A 20,956-nucleotide genomic window follows, 5' to 3' on the forward strand; every position below is an offset into this window, starting at 1 on the left:
CCTAGCAAACCGCCACCTGTGGGTAACCTTTCACTTTCAATTGGATCCTTTCTATCAGGGTTAAACATGCCCAAGTCTCTCCCTTAAAAAAAGGGGGGGGGGAGGGAGGAGGGAGAAGAGAAAGACAAAACACCTTGATTGACATTTCACTATCACTCATACTCCTCTTCCTGTCCTTCATTATGAACTCTCAAAGAGAGCTGCCTATACATAAGCCCATTTCTTCAGAGGAAATATAAATTCTCCAGCCTCACTCATGCCCAGCCAACTTCAGGTAAGATTAAGCAGTCATCATGGAAAAGGCAGGGGCAGTTATAAGGCAAGGGACTGTGTTGGAAAGGTTTCTAAGAGGCAAAATCAGAGTCCTTGTGATGTTTGTACCAAATGAAAGCTAGCAGAATATGCCACCCCAAATATGGCCTAAGGATGTGGCATAGGATTATTCTCAGAAACAGCAAACTAAGGAGAAACTGAAAACAAAAGAGAAGTCACCCCTCTGAAATGGAAATGTACATTTATAAAGAAAATTTCCATTTGTAAGGGTGTCTCCCTCTCCTACTAGGAAGAAAAAGAGGACTCTATCACCAGAAAATCTTAACCAACGGAGAACACACCAGCTTAAATCTGCACAACAAATCTTACCCTTGTTTACCCTTGCTTTTCCTGATAACCTCCAGGATTCGGCCCCTCCCCATCCACTCCACCGGTACTCTTGGTACACTTTCTTTGGTCGTTAGCTGAAGATGGTATTTAAGCTGGTGCCTTGGGCTATCTAAGGGAGTTTTTCCCTGGGAATCTCCCTCGTATACCAGAGAAATACGTGTTCACAAACTTGTTTTTCTCATTTATCTTTTACTGCAGGGGGTCTCGGTCAAGAACTCAGAAGGGTAAAGGGAAAATTATTCTTCCTCCCCTACAGAGAAGACCATAAATTTTTTCTGGATGCCTAAAAAGAAATGTTCAAGTTGCCTTCCCCCCTCTTCCACATCTGCTGCTAAAAGGAGGAACTAATTTTTCACTCTTTGTTTTTTTAACATTTTTATTTATTTTTGAGAGAGAGAGAGAGAGAGACAGAGACAGAGCGAGCGGGGGAGGGGCAGGCTTGAACCCACCACCTGAGCCGAAGTGGGACGCCTAACCACTGAGCCACCCAGGTGCCCCATAATTTTTCACTCTTTAAAGCCAACTTATTAGTTCTGTCACTAAGGAGAAAGGATTATTTTGATTACACAAGCTTTCTGTTGATCTTTTCTTCTCACATGACAATTGCTGGATTCCTGAGAATACCAATAAAGAGAAGATCTAGCATAAACTAGATTATAAACTACTTCCATACAAGCCTAGAGGCTGACTGGGGTTAAAAATGAATCAATAAGACACCCCCAAATCCTACTACATTATGTTTTGAAAGGCTAAAGGACAACCTAAGTGGTCGGTCTGTGTATTGATTATGGCTATAAAAGTTCTGAATTCTTGAGAACAATACTGTTGCATCAGGTACAATTTAGTAAGTAGCTCCCTCAAACTATAGATCTAAAGCCAAGTAAGTCTTCAAGGGCACATATTTGACTATAACAACAGAGTCATCCAACCACTTGCTGGCCCTCCTGCAGTTACTTTACAGCCACAGTTAATAACAAATCAAGGAAATGGCAAAAAAAATTTTTTTTAATTGTGAATTCAACCTGAGGGTTGGGGGAAGGGGATATGAAAAGTAATGGCAGAGGAAAGAAAACCAGTAAAATAAAACAGTCACACACCACTAAAGAAATTCTCCACTGGGATGGCCAGGCAACTGCCACATAAATTAACTCCAAATCTTCCTTAAAGTTTAAAGTAATCAAGAATCCAACCTGAGAAGTAAACCAAAACATACTCTTTCACTGATCAGACCTTACATGAATTAATGACCAAAAAATGGAAGTGATTATAGACAGAAATTAAGGTTTTCATATACGCTGGTCATGTGCCTAACAGAAAACCGAGTAGGACTTCTGAGGACTCATATGTAGTGAACAGCTCCAAAGCTGAAGGCAGAGACAACAATTATGCTACATTTTCTTTTTGGAGATAGAATAGGGGAGAGGTGGAGAGAGAGAGACAGACAGACTCCACAGTGTCACCACTGAGCCAGAGCCCGATGTGAGGCTCAGACTCACGAACTGAACCGTGAGATCACGACGTGAGCCAAAGTCTGACGCGTAACCGACTAAGCCACCCAGGCGCCTCTATGCTGTTTTTTAAAGCTTCTAACATATGAGAGCAGAATCAACCTCAAGGCTTACTGAATAGCCCAACGGTCTGCGGCACACCACCACTACCCACAACACAACTGTTGACAATAATTCTTACAATGATCCATGCATACAAGAAGGCTGAGAAGAGGAGAAAAGGTCAGCTAGAAGGGTTAGCATCTTCTGTTGTGTAAGGACAGTGTATTCATGATGAGAAGAGTTTCTCGTCTACGGAGGAGGGGGGCAGGAGGAGAGGGGGAACCAAGCCACAGATAGGGAAAAGATAATTACAAGCTAAAATTAAGATAAAGGATTAGCATCTGGAGTTTAAAGGCAATTCTCCAAACTAAGAACAAAAGATCAATGATCCAATTGAAAAATGTACAAAGATACGAATCAGCAAATCACAACAGGAAAAACTGTGGAAGCCAATATACAAATGAAAAGATATACAACCTCAGTAATCAGGGCAATGCATATAAAAAACTATTTCGTATCTATCAGATTGATAAAATTTTATCTCAACCCAGAATTGGCAAGGTTGGGGGAAAATGCTAACTCAATTCAGGTGGGAAAACTCTTGGGAAGCAATTTGGCCAATATCTAGCAAAGGTGATGGCTATCTTTCAATCTGACCATTCCATTTCTGAGGGCACCTGGCTAGCTCAGTTGGTAGAATATGCCACTCCTGATCTGGAGTGGTGAGTTCGAGCCCCACACTGGGTATGGAGTTTACTTAAAGGAAAAAAAAAAAAAAAAAAAGATTTAATTCCATTTCTGGGTATAGAAGCCCTAAAAGAAACTCAAGTACATGTGCTCATGTTGCTCAAGAGTTGGGTTCATACAGTACTACTGGTAATAGCAATAAACTAAAACACTAATGCCAACCAACAGGAGAATGGATAATTATAGTGTTTTTATGTTGAATTCTATTGCAATGAAAACAAATGAACTACAGTTGTATACAATATAGATTAATCTGAACAATATCATGGGGGTAGGGGGAAGCAAGTTCCAGAAGACACATGCCAGCATTATACTTTTTATAAAACTCAAAAACAACTAAAACTAAGAAATACATTGTTTAGGAATGCATACATATGTAATAAAAGTTTTTCAAGGTAATGATAAAACAGTACAAGGGAGAAGCACACAAGTACAGCAGTTACAAGTGATTGTTAATTTTTGAATTCCTGATTTGGGTATTTGCTTTACAGGTATTTATGTTTATCAATAAGCAACCAAATTTAAATATATAAAAGTAAGTCACACATGGATCCACAATAAATATTTTATAGTTAATCGAACTCTTGCACTAATTAAACAAGGAGGCTATTAGACTGAGGTGGTTCTAATACAGTAGAATACTATGTAAGCAAACCAAAACTAAGCCTGTAATTGTCAAGGTTAAGTCAAAACCTAAGGACAACCAATCGCAGCCAACTAGGCCTTCCAAAGAGGGAAACCACAGAAGCTAATCAACTATTCAAATAATTTTCTTGTTTTGCTTCCAGCTCTATAAAAATCTTGCCCTACCACTGCCCAAACTAAATCGATTTTTGCTTTAAAAAAGTCTTAAGGGGCGCCTGGGTGGCACAGTCAGTTGAGCGTCCGACTTCAGCCAGGTCACGATCTCACGGTCCGTGAGTTCGAGCCCCGCGTCAGGCTCTGGGCTGATGGCTCGGAGCCTGGAGCCTGTTTCCGATTCTGTGTCTCCCTCTCTCTCTGCCCCTCCCCCGTTCATGCTCTGTCTCTCTGTTCCAAAAATAAATAAAAACGTTGAAAAAGAAAAAAAAAATTAAAAAAAAAGTCTTAAAATATTTAATATGCCTCAGTTTATCTTTTAACATACCTCAAGTCCAATGGCAACCATAGTATAAGTGGAATGACATAAAGACAAAAAGAGGGGCACGTGGCTGGCTCAGTCATAAAAGTGTGTGACTCTTGATCAGGGTCATGAGTTTGAGCCCCATATGGGGCATAGAGCTTACCTAATTTCTTTTTTTTTTTTGTTTAAAGCCAAAGATAAACTGAGGCTCAGACAGGTTAAATAACTTGCTTATTAAGATTAGAGGCACAGTTGGGAACTGAATCCAAGCATGGAACCCAGGATCTCAACTACCCTACCACACTGCCTCTTTTCAAAGGGCTTCTCATTAGACTTCTCTGCTGAATATGACTGATGACACTCCCTTTTTATGCACTTTACTACTACGGCTTTCATCACCCCAACTTCCTAGATCCTCCTTATACTTCACTCACTATTCTTTTTCTCTTTTTGTGGACTCCTTCCACCCCCATTCACCTTCTTCAATACTTTGGTTTCCCAGGGTCTATGTTTAGCCAACTGGTCAAGAAATTTCCCTCCTGGGAGGAAGGAAAGATAGAGGAATATGAGATAATCTATGAGCCAACTACATTCCTTTACAAAACAAACAACACAACACACACACACACACACACCAAGAACAAAACACACAAACAAAAAACATCAGAAGGGTGGAATGTAATTCTCAATTTCACCAATGGGGATTTTTTTACACTAGGTCACACTGGAGCTATTCATTACAATCTCTGAAGTAGTACTGAAACTGCAGACTAAAGCAATTTTAAACTAATAATTCAATCGAAATTAGTTTAATATAAGCACAGTGTCTTTCAGTTACCATAACTTCTTGACCAAGTCCTCTTCAACATGAACAACGGATTCATTTAACACAATTGAAATTATTATATAGTGAAAGCATTGTATGTTGAGAAGAAAGCAGCATATTGGTTATCTTTTTAAAAGTTCAGCTGTGCCAGTTACACATACTCAAAAAATACCAATGAGTCACTGTATCCAAGCCAATTTATTAAATAAATCGAAAAAAAATACAGTTGTATAATTCAAACAACCTTCCCTCTCCACTTCTTAAAATGTCCACAGAATTTTTACTAAAGCAAGGCATTATGTAGCCTGTACAATTATATTGCTACGCTGGTGAACAACCATCTTCATCTCTATGAGACAAGGAAATAGGAGTATTTTTTAGCTACTAATATTTTTCATACTAAACATGAAAGCTCATAAGGCATGAAAGAATATTTTAAATTGTACTTAAATTTAAGCATAAAAATACTTTTGCTTACTATGTCTATTCGTCAGAAAAATTCAAGGCTGCTATTATAATTCTCTAATGTTCTACTTTTCTCTTTGTAGTCTTTATAATTCCTATACTTTGTAAAGCTAAAAAACAACTACAACAACAAAACCCAACCCTAAGCCCATAATCAATTAGGTAAGGTATTCAAAGCTTTTATGATCATTCTTACCATGGAATTTAAAAACACTTGCAGGGCACCTGGGTGGCTTAGTTGGGTAAGCGGACCACTCTTGATTTGGCTCAGGTCATGATCTTGTGGTTCATGAGTTCAAGCCCTGCTTCAACCTCTGCATTGACAGTGCGGACCCCGTTTGGGATTCTGTCTCTCCCTCTCTCTGCCCTCGCTCTCTCAAAATAAAAAACAACAACAACAAAACATACTTGCCTATCCACCCCAAGTATTCCAAATACAGATCTTCCCATGTGGCTTTTACAAGAAGTTAGCCAAAAACCTGGAGCTGCATGGGGCAAATGGATGGATACAACAGAAAAACTGAAGTGAGAGCTAACGTTAGCGCTGCTGAAACTGTAGCACGGGCATCAAGGTTTTGTTTTGTTTTGTTTTTTTGCTAGCAAATTTCTCATCACGATTAAGTGCCCCCAAAGTAAAAAATTCCACCTCTTGAGAACTGAAGGCGGTCTGTTTTGTCTATGTTCCAGAAAATAAGATGCCACTCTTCAGTCTGTTTCCCTTCACCTAACGGTATGTTGTGGCACAGCTCCTTTCACCAAACGTTTACTGAATGCCTATCATGTACAATGAGTACACATGAGTAGGACAGTTCCCCAGTTCACAGTTAAGCAGGAAAAAGACATTTATGCGCATGCTTACATGGGTCCGTAACCCATTATCCTAAGCTGAAGCACCAGGTGTTTCAGATTTGGAAGTTTTCAGATTTTAAAAAGGTGTGTCCATATACTGCATAACATACCAATGGGACTCTGAGGCAGCACCCCAGATAATCAAGGAGTATTTCTGCAACAAAACAAACACATTCGCGGGGCGCCTGGGTGGCTCTGATGGTTAAGTGTACAACTTCAGCTCAGGTCATGATCTCACAGTTTGTGAGTTTGAGCCCCATGTCTGGCTCTGCACTGACAGCTCAGAGCCAGGAGCCTGCTTCAGATTCTGTGTCTCCCTCTCCCTCTCTCTCTGCCCCATCCCGCTCATGCTCTGTCTCTGTCTCTTGCTCTCAAAAAATAAATAAAACATTTTTAAAAATTAAAAAAAAAAAAAGCACACTCACAACTAGGGGGGAAAAATAGACTAGCAAGTTTCATGTTCAGGCCATGTTGTGGCACAAAATGAGTCCAACTCACATAAAATTTTTCCACTAAACAATTTATGAAAAAACAAAACAAAGAAACACTGCAGTTTTCAAAGCGTTTTGGATCTCCAAATTATGGATAAGAGACTACTGACCTATAGTATATAAGAGGAAGATTACCTGGCACAAAGTTAGGACAACCCCAGAACTGAGGAGTTAGTAGGAGTTAGCCAACCAAGAGATGGCATTTACTGAGCACTATGTGCCATGCACTGTTCAAAACTCTTCATAGTAACTCATTTGAGCACTTCAAATTGACCTCAGTAGGTAGCGGTTAATATCATCCCCATCCTACAGATGGGGAAACTACATGTTATAGAGGTTACGGCGCTTACCCAAGTTCATACAACCTAACAGAGCTTGCTGACTCACTCACATTATATTTACTGTGTGATCCCAGAAATTGCTTAACAGCTCTGAGTCTCGATTTCCTCTTCGGTACAGTGGAGATACCCCATGGGATTGTTTTGGGAATTAAATATACACATTCACAAAATGCCCTTGGATATTTAAGTAAGGGCTAAGTTGCCCAGCAAGGGAAATATACAAAGACACTCTAACCAGAAACACTACTCAGGCCCATATCTTTATCTGGATCAACAGATATAACACAAAATACTTGAAACAAAAGAGAAAAATACAATTATTACCAGAAAGAATTTTTGTCATGGACTCAGCATCTCAGTTATGCTGCAACATAACCACTTTGTTCTCTCCGTAACTCCTTGAGAAGCACTGAAGATTCCTCCCTGGAAACTCTATTCTCTATATAGTCTCTATAGTCTAGAGACTATATTCTTCTGTCTGCCAGGAGAAAACATTATCCCTATCCCCTACTATATACACCAAGACACTCTAATGAGTGCGGAGGAGAGAAAAAAGCTTCAAGGTGGGAAACAGGGTAAGAGAGAAAACATCCATTCACATGAAGGCCTTTCTCAAACTACACCCACCTTGTGAAGACATCAATTCCTGGCACACCCCAGCACACTGCCTACCCCCACCCTAATGCCTTGATTCTTAGACTGAAGCTGTTAATGTTATATATACCTTTCAGGTGCGTGAGGGAAGAAACGTGGTTAATAACCACTAATTAACTAAATAGCCTAAGCCGTGGTTCTCAAAGTGTGGGGACCAGAAGCATCAGCAGCACTGGGGAACTTGCTAGAAACACAAATTTTTAGGCCCTTTCCCACTCTGAGGGTGGAGCTTGGTGTTCAGTGCTCAACAAGCACTCCAGGTGTTTCTGGTGCCTCCTAGAGTTTGAGAGCCACAAGTTTAAACTCTTGTTTACCTAGGAAACAAATCTAAAACCATTTGATTAGATGAAAAGTTCAAGAATGTGTTTGTTCATGCATTAAGAAGTTCCTAAAAATGCTAAATGGCATTTATACTATCTTCCTGGTCAAACAAAACATCTAAATGCTTTAAAAAATATATATTTGTTGGAATACATAATTATAGAAAAAAATCATTCCCATTCTTATCAGTTTTTTTTTTAATTTTTTTTTTCAACGTTTATTTATTTTTGGGACAGACAGAGACAGAGCATGAACGGGGGAGGGGCAGAGAGAGAGGGAGACACAGAATCGGAAACAGGCTCCAGGCTCTGAGCCATCAGCCCAGAGCCCGACACGGGGCTCGAACCCACGGACCACGAGATCGTGACCTGGCTGAAGTCTGACGCTTAACCGACTGTGCCACCCAGGCGCCCCTCTTATCAGTTTTTAAATAGAGCAGGCTTATTTCCCGTATCTGAATGGTGAAAATTTTTTGAATTTTTTTTTTCTGAGGAATGGCTTAAGAATGGGAAGAGAGAAAAAAGAGAGACAAGGTCCCATATAAATTTCCTATTTTTCAAATACAACTTAACCATGACTTTACAAAGAAATCGTTAACGATTCCTTGATGTATTTCAGGTGTTAGCTTCCCTTTCCTCAAGGGAAATAATGTATCTAGCAATAACCTGATTTTTTTTTTTATTTTGGCAGCCACTGCCTTCTTTAAAACAATCCACCTGTAGTTGGTCTTGCTTTACTCTTTAAGAAATAGGAGAATGAAATAAACTCAAGAGTTGGAAGGATGGCTTAGGAACCAGCTATCTTCTATCAGGAAATACCCACAACACCTGAAAAAAGAGATACTTGAAAAGTTTTTATTTTTTTATTTATTTTTTAATTTTTTTTTAACGTTTATTTATTTTTGAGACAGAGAGAGACAGAGCATGAGTGGGGGAGGGTCACAGAGAGAGGGAGACACAGAATCTGAAACAGGCTCCAGGCTCCGAGCTGTCAGCACAGAGCCCGACGCGGGGCTTGAACCCACGGACCGTGAGATCATGACCTGAGCCGAAGTCGGACGCTTAACCGACCAAGCCACCCAGGTGCCCCGAAAAGTTTTTAATCTTCGTTAAAGTAACAAAGTATGTGAAAAAGACCCCCTGTGTTTCATGTACCTCTGGAATTAATTTAAAAAGGGCCTTAGATGCTCAAATGCCAAACGAAGCTTTTAAGGCTTTTTGTTTGTTTGTTTTAAGAACTTGTGATTAAATTTTCTTAAGTCACAAGATCAGGCCACACCTAGTCATAAATCAATCAACAAGAAAACAAATTCTTCATCCAAGTATCATAAACAGATGCACTGAGGTGAACACTTTGGATAAGAATCAGGGGGTCTGTCATTGAACAGGATTTGTCATCTTGGTAGAAATCTAAACTGAAGTAGTAAATGCCATGACCCAATAAAATGTCATGAATAAAAGGAAAAAAAATGGATAGGAATTCATGGAATTAAAAACAGACTTTGTTTCATTCCCATACATTTTTACATTTGTGTTATAAATTAAATACGTGTGACACCTGTAGTGTTTTAGACTATTTGCCATTTATAAAAGCTGAGTGTTTAATCATAAATTCCTTGGGTTTAATTTTTAAATTACAAATTATACAAAGTATCCTTTAAATCAAGGAAAAGGGAAGGAGTCTTTGAGACAAAGGTAGTAACAAAGCTTATAATAATATCAGCTATTACATGAAAACCTAATGTAGAGTGTATGTTTTAAATATAGAGTGGATATTTTTCCATTCTTTTAGTGTATCCTACATTCATATACAGAAAGAAAATGGAAGCTTTAAGTGAATAAGTTTAGCTTTTTTCCAGTCAACATTTGGGGAAAACCTTTCAAAAGGTTTTTCTTCCTGCATTATTCCTATTATTTTTAGCTATAATTCTAAAACACATAAGAAATGAACACTGTCCCGACCTACTGTCAATCCAACTCATGTGATTCATTCTTCTACTCAAGAAACATGTATTTAACACCTACTTACATTAGGTACAGGCACTGACCCACCGCAATCAGAAAAGTTCATCTTCTCATGAGAAAGGTAAGTAATAATCATTATATTAGGATGTAAGGGTGGAAACAGCACATATTTAGGATGTTATGTCACCAAAATTGAATGTTTCCTGAGAATATGACTGAACTCACCACACTAAGTTCCCTTAAACTGAAACCGTTTTTAGTATGCTTATATTTTTAGCTGTACTACCTCTTAAAGCAACAAGTTCTATAAATTCACTGGCAGCTATGTAAAATGGCAGGGAATTTCCTTTTACTTAGTCTAAAAGGACTTCTCTAAGTCCTACCATTTCTAAGTTGAGACGCCTCTGGTTTTAGTATTTTTAAGATTCTGAACCAAACATTAGGAAAATAAATTATGTAAATCATAACTTTTTCAGACTATCTTTTCTCTTATGACTTCACTCAAGTATTATTACCTCTTGGATTTTTTTTATAGGACCATGTATGGTTCATCTCCGTATCACTACATCACACAGTCTTAGACCAGAAACCCCTTATATTTACCAGAATTGGTTATGTATTACTCTTGGTTATATCTAAAAAATGTTTAAATGAATCCTACCACTAAAGGATGAAAATATGACAACTGTGGGGGCACCTGGGTGGCTCAGTCTGTTGAGCATCTGACTCTTGATTTCAGCTCAGGTCATGATCCCCGGGCCATGGGATAGAGCCCCATGTTGGGCTCAGTGCTAAGCATGGAACCTGCTTGAGATTCTCTCTCCCCCTCTGCCCCTCCCCTGCACAGTGGCCCGTGCAGGCTCTTTCTCTATCCCTCTAAAAATAATAAAAAAACTTTGACTGACTTTGCAAATCAAATTGATTTAAAATAAATATGACAACTGCGGCGATCAGCATTTCATCCAACAAACGTAAGTGCCCAACAGGCATCATGATCTAGTTTATTTGCTAATTTGGCTTCACAGGACAAAATGTGATGTGCAACTAACATATTCATGGAAAGATAGCTATAATTCTATGTGTTCACAGCTTTAGTAAAAGTAAAATATGTTTTTTAAAAAAGCAAAATTAGGGGCACCTGGGTGGCTCAGTGGGTTGAGTGTCCAACTTCAGTTCAGGTTACTATCTTGCATTTCACAGGTTCAAGCCCCACATTAGGCTCTGTGCTGACAGCTCAGCCTGGAGCCTGCTTCGGATTCTGTGTCTCCCTCTCTCTGCCCCTCCCCCATTTGCACTCTGTCCCCCTCTCTCTCTCTTTTTTTTTGAATTTTTCAACGTTTATTTATTTTTGGGACAGAGAGAGACAGAGCATGAACGGGGGAGGGGCAGAGAGAGAGGGAGACACAAAATCGGAAACAGACTCCAGGCTCTGAGCCATCAGCCCAGAGCCTGATGCGGGGCTCGAACTCATGGACCGCGAGATCGTGACCTGGTTGAAGTCGGACGCTTAACCGACTGCGCCACCCAGGCGCCCCTCTCTCTTAAATATAAGTAAACATTAAAAAAAAATTTTAAACTGGGCACCTGGGTGGCTCAGTGGGTTAAGCATCCGACTTCAGCCCAGGTCATGATCTCATGGTTCATGAGTTCGAGCCTCGCATCAGGCTCTGTGCTGACAGCTTGGAGCCTGGAGCCTGCTTCGGATTCTGTGTCTCCCTCTCTCTCTCTGCCCCTCCCCAGTGCATGCTCTCACTCGTCTGTCAAAAATAAATAAACTTAATTAAAAAAAATTTTTTTGATAAAAAATTAAAAAGTAAAATTATCTTAAAGTTACCAATAAGTGGAAGTAGAGTACAACACTCAGTGTCTTTCTTTCAGTACAGTTTTCATTCTTTCTAACACAAAACCATAATGCCTAGGCACAAAGTAAAACTTTTTTTTTTAATAATTAAAAAGCAAATACACGTATGTGGTATTGGTCTGAGAGGAACAGATATCCACGAATGCTACTTCAGGATCACACTTTATTTACAAAAACATCATATGATTGCTTTCCTGGGTTTAGACTAACAGCTAACAACCCACACTAGCTATTCGTGATTCCACTCCATTCTCAACTCCCTCCAGGACCACTAATGTTCTCAAAATCCATCAATACATCTTATCTCTCCCAAGCGGCTTGAACAGTGTTTCCTTTTTTTTTTTTTTTTTTTTTTACATTTAGACACATTTAGTTTTATTCTATTGCTCTGATTCTCCTACTGATGTTTTCATCCTGCAACACTCACTATCACATATACCAATATAGCTCACTCTTCAGCAGCATTAAGGAAACACGCATTCCTCCTGATGTTTCATCATCCCTTCACAACATGTCTCACCATCATCTCTAAAAACTTTACAAGGATTGTTTCCTCACTGAAAGTTAGCACAAAACCATGGGTGAAATTTACGTATGAACATATCTCCCCTTCTTTATATCCTAAGTCACAGAGGAGTATTTCTGTTTTTAAGTATTTTTTCCCCAAAAGCTTCCCTAGTGGCACTTAATTAATGAAATAATGAAATCCCTTGTTGATAAATTTTAGTTCCCATAAAGGTTAACATATAACCATAAAAATTAATATCTAAGGTTTAAAAATTTTAAATATCAACTGTTTTTGCTTTTCATATCATGGACACAAGACCACATTTTTTTTTTAAATATTTACTTATTTAAGTAATCTCTACATCCAATGAGGGGCTCGAACTCACAACCCCAACATCAAGAATCACATGCTCTTCCAACTGAGCCAGTCAGGCACTCCAAGACCACATTTTCTCAAAAATTTTATTCCTTCCCCCACAACAGCTTCCCCAGAGACCCAATTCATAAGTAATGCACATAATGAAGATCCCTTGTTGATGAATTTCAATTTCAATGTCTACCATTTTTCCATTAAGCACATAATTTAATTTACAGAAGTCTAGCAAATAAAAAATGTTTAAATTACTTCCTTATAAAAACCTGGTCACTATAAGCCTTGTTAACTATCCTCCATACAATGTATAATCTACGCCAGTTAGACAACAAAGTCTCATTCTGCTTAAGCTGCATTACTGGATTTTTAATTTCACATAACCAAATAGTTAAGGCCCAATTTTCATTCGTTAAGCAATTCCAGGGTAATGGTGTGTAGGTGGGGAACTCATAAAAATTGAAGGGGAAAAAATGAGTCAAGCCATTGCTAAATGTTACCATAACAAAAGTATCAGAAATTCTTATACACAAGCCAAGAGACAAATAGCTCTTTGAGCACAGGAACCACTGTCTTCATCTTTGTCTATTCCAAAGTAGTGTTCTCATTCTATGTGGTACAGATTCTATCAATTTCTCCATAGCTAAAAAACTAGATGATGAAGAAGAAACAGTAAGACTTCTAAAAACACAGTATTTCTGAATAAGTAAGAATGAATGTTTAAGGACAGTCACTATCCAATTGTTTAACAAAAAATTGCAAAAAAAATAACAAACATAAAACAGCAAAGCAGATGTGGCATAACCATATGATGAAATATTATGTAGCTGTTTAAGATGAGAACATCAGAGCTCTAAATACTTGCAAAGATGCCAGTACTAACGACACCCCTGAACAAATGCTCCCTTCTGGGGTTCCAACTGTAAGATAAGCGTTTCAGTGGGTGTTTGCCCTTAATATATTAAGTTAATATGTTAAGTTTCCTTGGTAAAAACTATACAGCCCAGGAAACAACCCTGCAAAGCCAAAATGGGAAAGGGGGCAGTAATTTAAGCTGTGTATTGCCTTAAATATTAAAGATGGACATTAAGAGAAACTTTAAATTTACATTATTTTAGCAAGTCAGTAGCACATGGGTGTTAAAATCATTTAATGTGATTGCTACTTCAAAACAAATTAAATAAGATATAATTTTCAGCAATTCTAGAAGGCTCTCCACAATGCATACTGGAAAAATGGTATTGAGGAACATATATTGTTCATCACAGCACAACAGGAAGGCTGTGGTGAAGCATAAATATTAAGAGTGCTGCCTCTAGTCTAGACTGCTTCTAGTCCCTCTAGTGTTGGGGTTTGAATACTGGCTTCTCCATTGGTATATGTTACTGACATACAGAAAAGTCAAAAGATGAACTGAAATTAATATTAATATTACTAAAAGTGGAAAAATATTAAAAATATTTTAATAGAACGAAGTATATTTAAACAGGAATTATGTTAAGTAATCAAAACATTTTGGAGATAAATAGGTTTTTTTCTTCATCCTAGATATCTCTTGAAATCCAAATATTGCTGTTTCTTGTCAATCTTTCCAATATTAATAGGTGAATTGAGAGGCTTATCAAAAATTAAAATTTTTTACATCTTTGTAATTTAGAAGTTAATTATCCAGTTGGTAGTCAAGGTTCTTCACTTTTTGTTTCTTCCTAGTAACCTATTGTTCTCCTCTGCTGGTTATCTGCGTTACCTCCACCAGAGGGCAGACAAAAGGAAGGTGAAGCTGAGAAACAAAATTGACAACTTGGTAACTTCCAGAGAAGCTAAGCAGTATCACCAAGAAACTTCAAACAGCACTAACATTACAGGATTCTCTGAGACAGTCTTCTCCATTTGAAATAGTATTAAATAAAAAAAAAAAGTTGGCAAATATTAATCTATGCATTTATTCATTCATTCAACAAATATCTGAGTTCTAACCACATGCCAGGCACATTCCAGGCTCTAGGGATTTAGCAGTCAACAAAACAAACAAAAGGCCCTGTTGTCATGGAGCTTTATTCTATATCTGTCTAGGAAACAGATAATAAAGCACATAAATAAACAACAATTTCAAGTACAGATAAGTACTATGCAAGAGAAAAGAAACTGCAAGAAGTTAGTGACAAGGAAGGCTATTTTTAAATAAATTAATCTGTAAAGCCTGAATAAAATGATCAAATGAGCCATGCCTTAAATGGGAGAACAGCATTCCAGGAAGAATATACAGTAAATGCAAAGGTCCTGAGGCAGAAACTAACCTGGCATGCTGAATCAACATGAGAGATAATAGGCTAGAGGGGAGTACACAAAGCAGAAGAGATTAGGTGGGTGGGCATGTAATCATGTAGGCCTCCAGACCACAGTAAAACTTCAGACTTTATCTAATAGCAATTGGTTCTGCTGACTGAGATTGGAAGCAGAAAGACCAGTTAGGGGCTACTGCTGTAGTCCAGGCAAGGGAAGATGGTGGTTTGAGGCAAGGGTAGTGGCAGTAGAAATAAAATACAGCCAAATTTGAAATAATATTTAAGTCACAACCCATTATAGTTGCCAATGGAGGAATAGATGTAGGATGAGTGAAACAGGAGCATTAAAGAGAACTCTTAGGATTGTTAGCCTAAGTGGCTGGGTAGATGATGACACCAGTTACTGAGGAGATTACATAGCCAGTGAAGCAGGATGAAAATCAGTGTCCCAGAAGCCAAGGGAAAAATGCTTCAATAGAAGAAGTTATCTATCACCTGAGTTAAATGCAGCCAAGAGATCTAATGTGGAAGGACTGACATTGCTGGTGACCTTGAGAAGAATGGCCTCTTCTCAGCACAGGAAGGATAAAGTCTCTCTGGAACGAATTCAGAACAAGAGGGGAGTTGAGGAGCAGATACAGCTTACATGGACTCCTTCAAAAATGTTTTTGTTGTTTTGGGACACAAAGTAACTTTATTATTTTTTGAAGTTTTATTTTTAACATTCCATTTTTTTTTAATTTAAAATATAAAGCTGAAAAAAGTAAAGAGAAAAAACAGACGAACATTAAGGGAAGGGAAACAAAAATAATATAAAAACAGGGAGGGGGACAAAACAGAAGAGACTCATAAATATGGAGAACAAACTGAAGGTTACTGGAGGGGTTATGGGGGGGGGGCTAAATGGGTAAAGGGGCACTAAGGAATCTACTCCTGAAATCATTGTTTTACTATATGCTAATTTGGAGGTAAATTTTAACAAAGAAAAAATAAAATTAAAAAAAAAGAAAAAGAAAAAAGTGATATAGTGAATACTCTTAGACTCTTCACCTAGATTCAGTAATTGTTAATATTTGCCATGTTTGCTTTATCAAGTTCCTTCTTCATATATAATAATTCTTACTGATCATCCGTTTGAGAGTAAATTGAAGATACTTTGGCCATTTAGTCCTAAATAATTCACTGTGTATCTTCTAAGAACAAGGACACTGTCTTACATAACCACAGCACAATTATCATATTCAGGAAACTTAACAGTGATGCAATACTATTATTTAATATTTGGTACATATTCAAATTTTGCCAATGTCCTGATAATAGTCTTAGATCAACTGGATTTTCCAATCCAAGATCCAATCCAGGATTATGCACTGGATTTTACTGTCAGGTCTCTTAAACTTCCTTTAATCTGCAACAGTTCCTTTGCCTTTGTCTTTTATGATATTAACATATTGGAAAAGCACAAGCTAGTAACTCTGTAGAATGGCCCTCAATTAAGGTCCCTCAATTGTTTCCTCTACATAGATTTTGATTATGCACTTTAGAAAAATACTGATGTCCCCAGTCCAAGCACACCAGGAAGAATCTGTTTATCCCACTATTGGTGATATTAACACTGATCGCTTCACTGAGATGGTGTCTGCCAGACTTCTGTACTGTGAAGTTATTGCTTTTCCCCTTGGTCATTAACCTCTGGAGAGACCACTAGAAACTGTATTAATATCCTTTCCCCATCAAACTTTCTCCATTAGTAACATTTGCCTGAATCAACGTGACCATGGTGGTTACAAGCTAGTCACTTTATGAATTCTCTTGCTCCTTCTACATTTTTATTGGCAGTCTACTTGAGAGTGCTTTCCCCTTTCCCTTATTTATTATGAACTTGTGGGTTCTTATTTTATTCCATAGGTTACAATCCATTACTATCATTATTCATTTCGAGGCTCAAATTTTCCCAGATTTAGCCGTTCAAGCTAGTTCCTATGTCCTTTTGATATGCCACCACCATTTTGGAGAACAATTCCTTACTTTGTGTTCTAGGCTCGTCTTCTACTTTCCCTGCCCCAGCCCTGGAACCAGCCACTTAGATATGGGCACTACTTGTGCTCACTGCTACTAGGGTGCCATTCTGTCTACACCTGTTCATCAGGCAGAGCTAGGAAATATATGATAACTCTAATTCCAACCCAACACCAGAGAGTGTTTCACTGTCTTCTTCCACTCCATATCTTTATTTCCCTTCTCCCACAGTGTAAACCCTACCTCAAAAAATATCAATGAATTTACTCATTTGCTCATTCCTACAGCACATACAAAATAGTTCAAGAACTGCTTTTTTTCCTACCACCATAAAAAACCAGTTTGCTATACCAGGTTCAAGTTGGTTTTGTTGTTGTTGTTTTGCAGTCCCTTCTATCTTTAGATTAAGGGTAGATAGTCCAAGTGTTGTGTTAAAGACTTACTTGGATTTTTCTTTTCTTCACAGAGTTCATGTTATTCACTGAAATATAGCTGGTTCATTTGTTGCTGTTTATATTCAATTTTGGAGGTTTTTGCTTTCAACCTTGTTAATTTTATTTTTGAACATATAAAACATAAACAAGTTTCCAAAACTCAAAACTATACAAAAAGATATAACTGCCACAGTGCTGTTCCCTCCACTGCCTTCTACTCAGTTCCTACCCACCCCCTGTAGATGACTAATTACGTTCTGGTTATCCTTGCCTGTATTTATTTTTGTTCTATCAAAAAATTATGCTTTCTCAAAAAAAAAAAAAAAAATTATGCCTTCTCAAAGTGGAGCCAGAGAAGTGGGGCAGAATACTGGATCAAGAAAATAATTTTAAGATGAGAGACATAACAGAATGTTTGTATAATGATATAAATGATTCTGCAGAAACTGAATTGAAATTGTAGTAGAGACAGGATAACTGCAGGGGTAAACATCTATCAAAATATCATCTGGCTTAATTTGAGGAATCTCAGAGGGTTCCCATAGTCCAAAACAGATTGCCATACTGTTTATAACCTTCCAAAATAGTTGTATCTACGGCTCTAGAAACCCCACATTAATAGGGGGTTATTATTTTGGAAGAATCATCAAGCTTTCACCACCTATTAATGTTGACAGGAGAAAATCTGCCCTCGCAAGAGGGAGGTCTTGAACCCTGAGCCAGACATTTAACCAGGAATAAAGAAGTGAGAAGAGAATGGTTGACATGAGAATCTGTATAACAACACAGACGGATAGTAATGATAATGCTAGAAAAACAAATCTGTATCTCTGGCATGTCTTGGAAAATTTACAAATATGCTAACGAGTAATTGAGGGTCATTCCTCATGTCCTGGCACTAAGTCAATGTGGCACAGAGAAAAGAACGTGGACTTCAGATTCAGAGAGGTCTGGCCTTGTATCCCAGATGAGTTACTTAACAGCTACATCGACCATCAGCGGTTACTTAACATCTCAGGGGCACAGTTTCCTTACCTTTAGAACTGAATAATGCCCCCTTTGCCAAGTTCATGTAAGACATAAAGAGAAAAATGTACAGCATCACCCCCTGGACCAGAATAAATGTCAAATAAATAGTTCCTATAATAAATACAGGCAAAACCAGTCAGCAAGGTAAAGAAACTAGTGACACAGTGCATTTAGTAACATGCCTGAAAAAAATCAGAAATCACACCATCTCAGGCAGTACTTGCTAAGGGCAGAAAAATGTCCGATACTTTGTTCCAATTCTCAATTTTCAAAATGTCCCAGAATCTATTTTTAAAGTGTAAAAATATGTGCTGACATACTAAAGCGCCAATGACTTTAAAGAAACAATTCTGGGGAGATGTTGATCAAATGGTACAAACTTCCAGTTATAAGAAAGTTCTGGGGATGCATGGTACCGCATGATTACTATGGTTAACACTGTATTCTATACTTGAAAGTTGCTAAACACACACACATACACACATAAGTAATTATGGAAGGTGATGGATGTGTTAACTAACCTTACTATGGTCACCATTTTGCAATACATGAGTATCAAGTCAACACGCTGAATATCTTAAACTTATACCATGTTAGATGTCAATTATATCTCAGTAAAGCTGGAAAAAATAATAAAAGTAATTCTACAGATTAACAAAGACCGATGACTCAGAATAACCACCAGAATAATGCCTATGGCTCACAAAGAGATGAACCTGAATGTACTGCAAGCCACATTAACCAATTTTATAATTTTATAAATGTGTATGCACAAAAGGGTTAACCACGTTCAATAAAACGGTATTTTAAAAGTTTCCATTTCAGTTTCAAATTCATCTGCAAACCAAAATGCAACATGGAAAATCTTAAAATGATCTTTAGCCAAATACTGAAATACACAATAAACCTTCAGAGCCCAGGATCAGTAATAAACAAAAAGCCCCACACTAAAGAGTCTTAAAATGTACAATGGAAAAGACACTCAAAGCATACAATTTTATGTATCCAAACCGTCCTTTTCCTCCACGTCTAGAAATGACTTCCCTTTCATCTTAAATAAGCAGTGTGTGCTCGGTGTTCTAGGAAAATGTACTCTAAGGTCACAATCTCAGTTTGCAACGCTAAGAAGGAATGATAATAAAGCGTTCTGACCAACAATTAAATCTCGAATGTCTTAAGAAAACTTCCCAGTAGGGTGCTTTATCCAAACGCCGCCGAGCTATTCAGTCCGTGGCCGAAAGAAAGATGTATCCACATCCTCTACTAAGAGAAAGGGAAGGAGTGGGAGAAAAGGGGGAGAAAGAGAGAGAGGCAAGATAACAAAGCATCGCTTCTATAAACAAATTCAAGTCTGTTTTTAAACTTTTGGAAATTCAGTCTTGCCTTACCGTATAGCAATAAATATCAAAGTAGAAGGCAATAATTTATGTTTTGAAGCAGAAAAAGAATGTGGAGAGAAAAGAAAAACGTTTTACCATGTTCAGAATTTACAAGAATTCCTATCCACTACCCCCTCCCCAATAATGGACATATCATTTCCAAAATAAATTTAACACGAAACCACTAGTCTCATTTTTAGCACTAAGCGGAAAACTTTTATGAGCTTTCCCAGAGCTCTCCACCCAATAACCCTTCTGGGCAGTCCCGAATAACCGCTATTTTCGGGGCAACCACGAGCTCGCGCTCTGAGTCCCCCTGAGGGGCCTCGGGGCGTGGGGAGGGAGCTGGGGGGTCTGGGGGTCTGGAGGCCAGGGACTAATGGGCCGCTCCCTCGCTTCCCAGAGCGAGCGGTACGAGCCCCCCAGGAAGTGCCCGAGGCGGCGGCCGAGGGGCTGGCCCCCGCGCGGCAGCAGAGCGCGACCAAGGCGCGCCCGCCCCGTCCCTCCCGGGCAGGCTCCGGCAGCCCGGGACGCCCGAGCCGGCCAGCCCCGCGCCACCGGCCGGCGGCGTTCCGCCGGGACGGGGGCCCCGCGGCGCCTCACGCCCCCTGCGGGAAGCCCGGGGCCCCCGCGTGGGGCGCACCCACGAGCTGCAGCTCGCGCGATCGCCGCCTACCTGAAAGGAGTTGGGCTCCGCGTCGACCGGCCGCTGCTGGGTCCGCGGGGCGCTCAGCAGCCCCCAGTGCGCGGAGCCGGCGTGCAGAGCGCAGCGCACCGCCGAGACCAGCGCCGCCGAGATCCGCCGGCCACACCCAGGCCCGCACCGCCCAGCAGCCAACTCCGCGGCGCGCCGGGGCCGGGGCGGAGACGTGGCTCGAGGCGCGAGGCGCGAGGCACGAGGCGCGCGGGCCCGCTGGGGACGCGCCCCGGCCACGCGCACACCCAGGAGCGCGCGCCGCCCGGGCGGGGGACGGGGGGCGAAGGCGGCGGGTGCCGCGCGCAGCTTCTGCTTCCTATTTTCTCTCTCGTTTCCTGCTAGAAGAAGAAGAAAAACATTAATTCCCAGGCAGTTTCGTTTTCTTCTCGTTGTGGCGCCTGG

General features: G+C 39.5%; 1 protein-coding gene across 1 annotated transcript in view; it reads right to left on the reverse strand.

Annotated features, from left to right (window-relative positions):
* Positions 1–20,673, reverse strand: part of GNB4 (G protein subunit beta 4) — a 60,865-nt gene extending 40,192 nt beyond the window's left edge. Inside the window, exon 1 of the mRNA XM_025912913.2 lies at positions 20,534–20,673. The gene's annotated coding sequence lies outside the window, so the exon portion shown is untranslated. The remainder of the gene's footprint in view (positions 1–20,533) is intronic.
* Between the last annotated feature and the right edge of the window lie 283 nt (positions 20,674–20,956).

This window comes from Puma concolor, chromosome C2, assembly GCF_028749965.1.
Source record: "Puma concolor isolate L17-30 chromosome C2, mPumCon1.1.hap2, whole genome shotgun sequence".
NCBI lineage: Eukaryota > Metazoa > Chordata > Mammalia > Carnivora > Felidae > Puma > Puma concolor.